Source organism: Emydura macquarii, unplaced genomic scaffold (genome assembly GCF_026122565.2).
Source record: "Emydura macquarii macquarii isolate MOO-44397 ecotype Brisbane River unplaced genomic scaffold, CSIRO-AGI_Emac_v2 contig_2403, whole genome shotgun sequence".
Taxonomy (NCBI): domain Eukaryota; kingdom Metazoa; phylum Chordata; order Testudines; family Chelidae; genus Emydura; species Emydura macquarii.
In genome coordinates this window covers 75,498-84,270 of record NW_027132540.1, presented here as the reverse complement: position 1 = coordinate 84,270, position 8,773 = coordinate 75,498, and the positions used below count along the sequence as shown (strand labels likewise).

At 44.5% G+C, this 8,773-nt stretch overlaps 1 long non-coding RNA gene across 1 annotated transcript; it reads right to left on the bottom strand.

Moving 5' to 3' along the window:
* Positions 1 to 442: 442 nt before the first annotated feature.
* On the bottom strand, positions 443 to 6,285 carry LOC137161886 (uncharacterized). Its single transcript, XR_010922204.1, has 3 exons — positions 6,213 to 6,285; positions 4,544 to 4,623; positions 443 to 862 (listed from the first exon to the last, which is right to left on the bottom strand). It is a non-coding gene; the product is annotated as an uncharacterized lncRNA (long non-coding RNA).
* Positions 6,286 to 8,773: the final 2,488 nt, after the last annotated feature.

The window sequence follows — 8,773 nt, the reverse complement described above, 5'->3', positions numbered from 1 at the left end:
GTGTAGAGAGAGCGGGTTGTGAAGTCCACGTCTCTATGCAGTTTTCCTTTGAAGAAGCTTGTATTTCCGGGTGGATGTGCCTGTTGCACTGCCCCTTTCCAGGAGAAAAAGACCCAGCTGAAATGCCTTCCTCCACCCATCTCTCCTTGCTGCCGGTTACTCCCCACTAAACCGGAGCGCTGCCTCCCAGCAGCCTCCCACTGATTTCACACCTTTGATTCTCAGGCATTTGCCAAGGTTTAGGGCCTCACATCAGTGATCTACACCCAGCAAACATCAAAACATCTAAGCACTTCGAAAAGAACCAGCAACAAAAAGCAACACTAATCCCCATCCAACAGCTCCTAGGCATGAGACTGTGACGTTTTTTTCCCCCCTCTCTTATTTTAGCTTCAGCAGAGTGAAGCCTCAGAAAATTAGATACAAACATTCCTCCGCAGAGAAATCTTTAATAAAAGACAAAAGAGTCATACAAGCTGAAGAGCCAGAGCATGCAGAGATGCTGCCAGGGCAAGAGCGACTCGCCCTATGCTCAGGGTGACTGATGAACTGCTGGAGAATACCGTAGACACAAAGGGGAAACGAGTGACTGGGTTAGGACCTAGAGGTTATAAGGGCAGCCAGGCCACACGGGTTCTAAATAGCAGCCCAGAGGGAGACGTTCGCTGATGTGACTGACAGGAACCGAATCCAGAGGCTGCAGACCCGACCGTGTGTGTGGGTGGGGACATCTTCACAGCCTGCATCCAGTTCTCAGGGTCTGCAGGGGAGATGGACGCAGCCCAAGAGGAAGGAGTAGGGAGAGGAAGGCTGAGGGCGTGGGAGAGGAGCCGTCTTCATCATTCCAGGCTTCTTCCTTCCTCTGAAAGAACAAGGCAGAGCCATGAATCACAGTGGTCCAGTGGCACCAGCAAGATCTGGCTGTCAGGGGTGTTAATGCGAGGCAGGTTTGTATCGAGAACCCTCCAGCATCCAGCCACTTATGCAGCACAACAGCATGTCCATCCATCCACAACCCCCCCCGGGCTGGCCCCACACAGCTGAGGCCCGATTCTCCCCTCACACTGGTGTAGCCCCCACTGATTTAGAAGGGCCAACTCTTGAGTTACACCTGTGTGAGTGAGAGGAGAATTGGGCCCTGGTCTCTGAGACACTCTGTCTCAGCCGTTTAATGACCCTCTCCCCCCCACACCTTCTGTGTGCGCCGTCCCTTCCGGGCTGACTAAACTTGCTGGGATGGTCCCTGTATTTGCTGTCAGAATATCAAGCTGTACTGCAGCCATGTTCATATACAAGGTCTTGGCATCTCGCGAGAAGAAACAGCAAAGAAAAGGCAGGGGGTTAGCAGCTTAAAGGGACCTAAGGAGTCATCAAGCTCATGAGACAGGCCAGCCAGAGACGGAGAAACATCCCTGCCCAGCCCCCTCACATGGGCAGTCTTGGAAATGACGAGCCAATGGGCGTCCTGGCAAAGTTTCCTTTTGCCCCGTCTCCTCAAATCATTGCACTGAGCAGTGCCCTTGGCCGGGGGGTTAGGGGGGCGGGGGAGGCTGTGAGTGGGATGTATTCCACAGCTGCAGGGCAGGGGCTGTTCACATGGCAACAGTTTCAGGGCTAATCCCGGGGTGAAGTGGCTGGCTATCACGCTAGTCACGATGGGACCTGTGCTGCTATGCACGAGACTTACGTGGCTGTCCCAGACTCTCACCCTCCCAGCCCCCTCCCCGCCCCGAGGACAGTCCTGGGCTCTGAGCACTGTGAAAACAAACCGAGCCAGACACCCCACTGGTGTAAATCCGCACAGCTCTACTGAAGCCCCCCAGCTGCGGCTATTTACGGCAGCTGAGTTTGCTGTCGAAGACGGCTAGGAAATAAATGGCCCATGTGAGAGAGCTTCCACTGACCTACAGGGCATAGGTGATGCGGAGGGGGGCATGCAGGGTCAAGTGGCCCCAGGTTTCTGCTCAGCCTGCGGGGCTGCAGAGGGAGAGGAGCCAGGCCCGGGCAGAGAGCGGAAGGGGCAGGATGGAGCTGCTTCTCCAGGCAGCTGAAGGTGGCTGCTCTGTGCAGCGTGTGGCTGCCTGCAAGAGCCCGGCTGGGGAGGCAGTGGCAGCATAACCCCCGCCCTGCCTGGCTGCCAGGGACAGGGGCTAAGCAAGCTGAATCCCACCCTCACCCCTCCCCCCCGGCACGTTTCCAGCTCACTTGGCCCCTGACTCCAGCAGCCGGGCTCAGGTGGGGAGCAGAAGGGTCGGGCACCCGCCACCTGCCCAGCCAGAGTCTTTCTTGGACAGCTGCTGCGCTGCACGGAGGCAACGACCTGGAGCGGCCACCCTCAGTTGGCGTGAAACGTGGCTACGGCCTGCTCCCCACCTGGGCCCGCTGCCAGGGACAGCAGCTGAGCGGTCCAGAAACATGCCGGCGGGAGGTGCAGCGGGAGTCCAGAACTCCCCTCCCCCCCAGAGGTAACGCTGGTGGGGTGGGGAGAGCACAGCAGTTCCCGGGTTGGCCGCAGGGCAGGGGGTTGCTGGGAAAGGCGCCGGGAACAGGTGCTGCAGCCTCTGCTCAGCCTGGGGTAGAAGCATTGCCCAGGTCCCCAGCTGACGTGTCCACGAGCTCTGGGGAGATGCTGGTGCTGTGAGTCTCCCTGCGTGGGGCTGGCCCCCAGCTGGGCCCAGAGGCACGTTCTCCCCCCTTCCTGTGGCCCTAGCCCCCCAGGAGCCAGTGGGATTGGCTGGCCTGGCCCGGCCCAGGGAGGTGGGGATGGGAGTTCCTCCCAGAGGCGACACCCAAGGCGGTCACTTGTTCCCCCTTTACATTGTTGCCCCTCCCCTCCCCATATCAGGAAGCATGAGTCATCTATGTTACAGGGCATTGTACAGAGCTACCTCAAGGCAGGAGAGCTCCGATTCAGATGGAGGTTCATGCCTATCCCCTTTCTGGGACACTGCCGGCCCTGCACTTCGCACAGCCCCTTCTCCAGGATCGCCATCAAAACACGCCTCTCAGTATTACTCCACGTACACTAAAGATGGGCCCCAAGTCAGAACGACCATCCCTTCTGCCCCGCCTTGAGAACAAGGGCCCAGCTCTCATTTGCACCAATTCTCCCACCTCATTATTGCAGGTGAATAGCACAAGTGCATGCTGCTAGTCACTGCAGGGAGTGGAGGCTTTGGGGGTGTTGAGCTGAACCCAAAGAAATTCATTCCATGGAGGACATTGTGAGCTGACCCCAGTGGTTTCTGGAGTCGGCTCAGGAACCGAAGCTCCACTGCAGCTTTAGAGGAATGAAACCCAAGTCCGCATTATCCCTGCAAAAGGACCAAGGGTCCAGACCAGAAACAAGCCCTGGCAGTTAGAGAAGCCCGTTTACCATAAAAATCTGGAACAGAATCTCTCCTGTTGCCTTCCTCACATGCTCCTCCACAATGGGAAAGGTCCAAACAAAATACTGCAACAAAACACTTCAAATAGGTGGAAGAGCGGTGTCTGGCTCCACTTAAAAGCAGCAGGCTCACCGTGCTTTTACTACAGAAAGGCTATTATTTCAACAAAGAGAGACTTAGGCACTCAACTGACAGAAAGTATTAACTCTTTCCTTCTCAATTGAAAAATATCTCTGGAGATTCCTGGAGTACTTTACTTGTAAGGACCCTTTTTAGTTCATACAGCCAAGGATTGTCAGTGGATTCACTGGGGAGGGAAGAGGGAAGAAGAAAGGATGTGAGAGAGTCTGAGGCCACGGTGATTGCAGTTTTCAGACTCAAATGCAAGATAAGCTTCTACTCCTGATTTATAATTGTATTAACAGAGAGAATCACTTGGCTGTAATGTGAAGAGGGGCTGCTACAGTTTGTGGGAACAGTGTTTAACTGAACAGGGGGGAGAGAGGGATCATCCGATGATGAGGGGGACCAATGGCTCCATCCTCCACTGGCAACAGTATGCTGCAGTCCCCACTGCCCAACCAGGGAGCTCCGAAAGCCTGGTGCCTTTCTGCCCCGTGCTCTCTGTCCAAACTGCAGAGTGCACCTAAGTGACACAATTGAGCCCACTGGAAATAGAGCTGAATGGAATGTGACTGTGATACATGTTATCAGAGTATATTCATTAGAATAGGAGTTCTTTTAAATGCGAAATAAAGAATTGTTAATATTGATTGGTAATTAACTGTTTATGTTATTATTTCAGATTTATAGAATATCGTATTCAAATAGATCTCCCCATATCTTTTAATGAAGGATGCCTCTCTATTTATCATTGCATTAAATGTGCTGTGACAAGATCTGCCATCAAGCAAATAGTAAAACAGTTAACAAAAAAAAAAAAAAAAAAAAAAAAAAAAAAGTGCTGCAGGCTACTGCTCCTGTGATTATAAAAATGAAAACAAAAAACTATTAAAAAAACCAACCCCCCCCCCACACACACACACGACCACCCAAATAAATAAAATACTAAAACCTAAGCAAGCGCAGGCACTAAAAAAAACTTTAAAAAACATCACTCCTAAATATAGAAATACATAATTTCCATAACTTACCACATTGCCTCAGATAAATTTTAATAATGATGCTTTATTCGTAAAAAAATGTCTCCCATTAAACACCTTCTTAAAACTTCCTGTAAATATAGAAAAAGAAGCACAAAAAATACCCTTATAAAAATAGTTTTAAAATAATAAATCCTAACAAGCACATTGAAATACGTTTTCATTTAAAACGGCAAGCCCTAGGGGAACGCCCTAATGCTTACTTACAACATAAAAAAATCTTATGGCAAGCTATAAATCATAAAAAAAAATAAAAATAAAAACCTTATAAACACAAATTTTCCAACGCATTTCATAAAAAAACTACATCCGCAAATAAAAATTGCTTTAAATACTCTAAATTTAAGAGCTATAATGTATAAAACACTGTTACAAAAAGTTCAACAAGCTCATTTACTAGTAAGCCAAGCCTCCCTAATAAACACACAAAAAAGCTGCTACACAAACAAAACAAAACAAAACAAAAATAGCTTCTCAAATCACCTTTCAAAATCAAAAAAGGTAATTTAGGTCCTAAAAAAGTTAACAGAGGGCGCGGCCAAAAACAAGACCATAAAAATTCATTCCCCTGCACTAAATACTGTAAAATCAAGCTGTAATTAATAGCAAATCAAATAATCAACTAACTAACCTGATTTGTCAAAAAAACCCACAAAAACCTCATACTCCAAAAAAAGGTGTTAATAAAAATCAATAGCTGACCCCGCCTCCTAAAAAAAAAGCTCTCAAAGGCATAGGGGTAGGGCCGGACATCCGTAAATCCCCTGATTTATGAGGCACCTTTAACATCTAATAAATAAAAACAACCCACAATTTAAATAAATTTTAAACATGGGGTGTTCAAACAGCATATGCTTGTAAATACTAGTGCCACTATCTTATTAATTAATAACCGCTTAGTTCTTGCAACGGTCAAATTTTAAAAAATCACCAGCAAACGGTAGAGACTTCTTTAAAATTCTAGCATAAATATGCCCCTCTCTCATCCCTTTACTTACACCATTATAAAGAAAAACAATTTTTTTTAGTTTAGCACATGCTAAAAAAGCAGCTATTTTGGACATAAATATTATATGCTTAAAATGAAGGTTGTTGTTAATTTAACTAGTTAAATATTATAAATTAAAAATTCCTAAAATTGTTACAGCTGCACACAAAGTCACAGCTCTTAAAGCACCAAAGCCACGATCAATTACAGCAAAACAATATTCCCTAAATATTACTAACATAATACAAGCACACCCACAAGAATAAACCAAAAATAAATTAAATTGTGGCCAAGTAAACGCCTGTGTTCTTATTATAAAACCTAATCCACCACCGCAAAAACAATACAAATACCCAAAAAAGCTTAAAAAAAAAAAAAATTGTTACCCACAATTACTGCTTTCTTGCAGCAAATAATATTAATAAAAACTTATAGCATAAACAACTCCCCCATATAACCAGTCGGTAAAGCAAACAAAAAACCTAATGACTTACAGTAAATTACAAAGCTTTAAATACATATACATCTAAAACAGCCCTTGTAATAGCCAAATTACCAGAAAAAATGACTGCAATAAATATAAAAACTAAATAGTTTTCAATATTAAATATATCAAATGTATTCTTTGCTACTCTGCATCCTGACTGCTAATATACATTTACTTTTACCTACAAAAATCGTCAACTGACTTTCACACGTATTCCACAAAAGCTACACTGCTCCCTCATAATTTGCCATGCCCATGTTATTAAATTATAAAATAGGTGCACAGCACCAATAAATGTTTTCTCATTTAAACTGTAACCCAAAAAGCCCAGCTGCTTTTGCTCAATAAAATAATCTTCCTAATTAAGCAAGCAGGCTTCCAAATTAATTTTAAAAAAGCCCAGTTGTGTCAACAAAAGGTCCAATACCTATACCAATATTCAAACAAAATAAATTATTCCTAATCAACAAAAAATAAAATTTGTAAACTGCCAACACCCACTAATGTTTCTACATTACGTTTCTTCTCAATTCTTACAAAATGACTCCGCAACCATATAAAAAAAATTGCCTTAAAAGTACAGCCACTGTATCAACTACTAAAAAAAATACCCTAAAAATAACGCCTAAAACAAAATCAAACCCTATTAAAATTAAAACAAACAATAATCTCCACCCCGCACTAGCATACCCAAATAACACTAAACCATTTGTGTTGCAATTAACTCATTCCCCCCTAAAAATAAAAACTATTTAAAGCCAAAAAACCCCCAAAAAACTTCTAATCAAAAGCCAGTGGCATTTGTCTCTCACTGAAAAAAACCAAAAATCACCTTTACTCCTTATAAAAAAAATATTAACATTAATATAAGCCTTGTGGGCTAGCAATACCTTTCAAGTTCTGCCCGAATTATTTTGCAAACAACCCAGACTCCTTTTAAACACAGAATATCTAAAAAAAAAAAAAAAAGTAAAAAAATATATCCAACCTAAATTAACTAAATAAACCATAACTTTAATAAATAAAAATATAAAAATCCAACCACCTACAACTTTCAACCAAACCCCATATGCCCTAATAATTAAAAACCCTAAACATAATTGTCCATTCCCTCTAATAAAACCGACCCTTCCTAACACAAAACCAATGCAATTTACAAACAAAACAATTTATAAAATACCACAATACAATTCCTTTATTATACCATCTAATTTTACAAACCACTAAAAAGCAACAAATATAAAAATTAAATATATATAATAAATAATTAATACTAATTAAAATCTATAAATCCCACTTTTGTTTTATGTTTTATTTAGAAATAAATATCACATAAATCCACAACACAAAACCACAAAATCAAAATATACAATATAAAAATTATATAATTTTATTCTTATTTTTCTATATATATTTGCTATACCAGATTAATATAAACAAAAAATGCAATCTCAAACAAATATTATAAAATAATACCCCTGCCCACTACCGTGTAGCTAAAACAACCTTTAAAACTTAAAATAATAACTTTTTGTAATTTTAAGAGACAACTCACAATTAATATCACCAAAATAAATACCCCCCGCCAAAAAAACTAGCCTAAATAATTTTGTTTATTTATACAAAGTAAATTAAACCAACCCCCCCAAATACACTATTATAATATCAAAATCAGTCTAAAATAATTTACAACAAAACCAATTTTAACTATTACTACATAAAAATATTTTGTCTAATAAAAGAAAAACACCTATTACTGAACTAAAAATATACTATCCACAATACATTTTAATAAATCCCTCTGCAAATATAATATACGTAAACACCTATCTAAATATAATTATACTTTGTACTCCCAAGCCAAGAAAATACAATATTAAAAACTTTTTGCCTCGCGCTTGCTCCACCCCCCTCGCATCCCACTGCTGAGCACGAGGCGCCACGGAGCACATGCCTGCGTTCGCACCTTTCCCGCGCACACCCGGATCTCCACTCCCAGCACAGCAGCGGCAGCTCTGCAACACACCGCACAAGAAGCGGGAGACCTGGCTGCTGCCGCCACCGCGGTGCAAGGCCCGCCACAGGGAACAGCAATAGACGAGCTCCTGGAGCATCATCAGGTGCAGGAATTGCAGCCCCTCTGCAGTGCTGGGAAGTTTTTCTGCCTTCCCCCGCTACGATGGCTTTGCATCTCCCCTGCCCCGCCGCTTTCCCACCCAGTGTGTGTGCGTGTACGCGCTGCATTTGCAAATGGAACCTGCACACACAGACCCACCTCCCTCCCCAAGGAGCGCCCTTTGTGGGGGAGCCCCTCCCGGAATTGCACCGTTGTCCCCGTAGTCTTTGCCCGGCACATCAGTGGCTAGGGAGAGAAAAAACGTTTGGTTTTCAAACGCACAGGGGTTGTGTTGTTCTGTGTGTGTGTGGGGCGGGGGTGGAGTGATTTCCTCCTCTCTGCCTAGCTCTCACCCTGTTTCTGTTTCCAGTCTGTGTTGAGTGGAAGGGGGGAGAACTTTGCACTTTTGGGGGAGCGGGGAAGACCAGGGGATTTTTGTGCCTCATTCGCACACCCCGAGGAATGCCGCCTGGTGTCCGAGGAGCGTCGCCGGTCTCGCTGTGCGGGTCCCTGCTCTACTTTGCCGCTCGGTGTGTGTGGGCAGCACACGCAGAAGGCGGGTCTGCGGCAAGCTCCGGGCGGGGCGGGGCGGGGGCTCGACAGGGATGATTCGGGGTTTGCTGCTGCTCG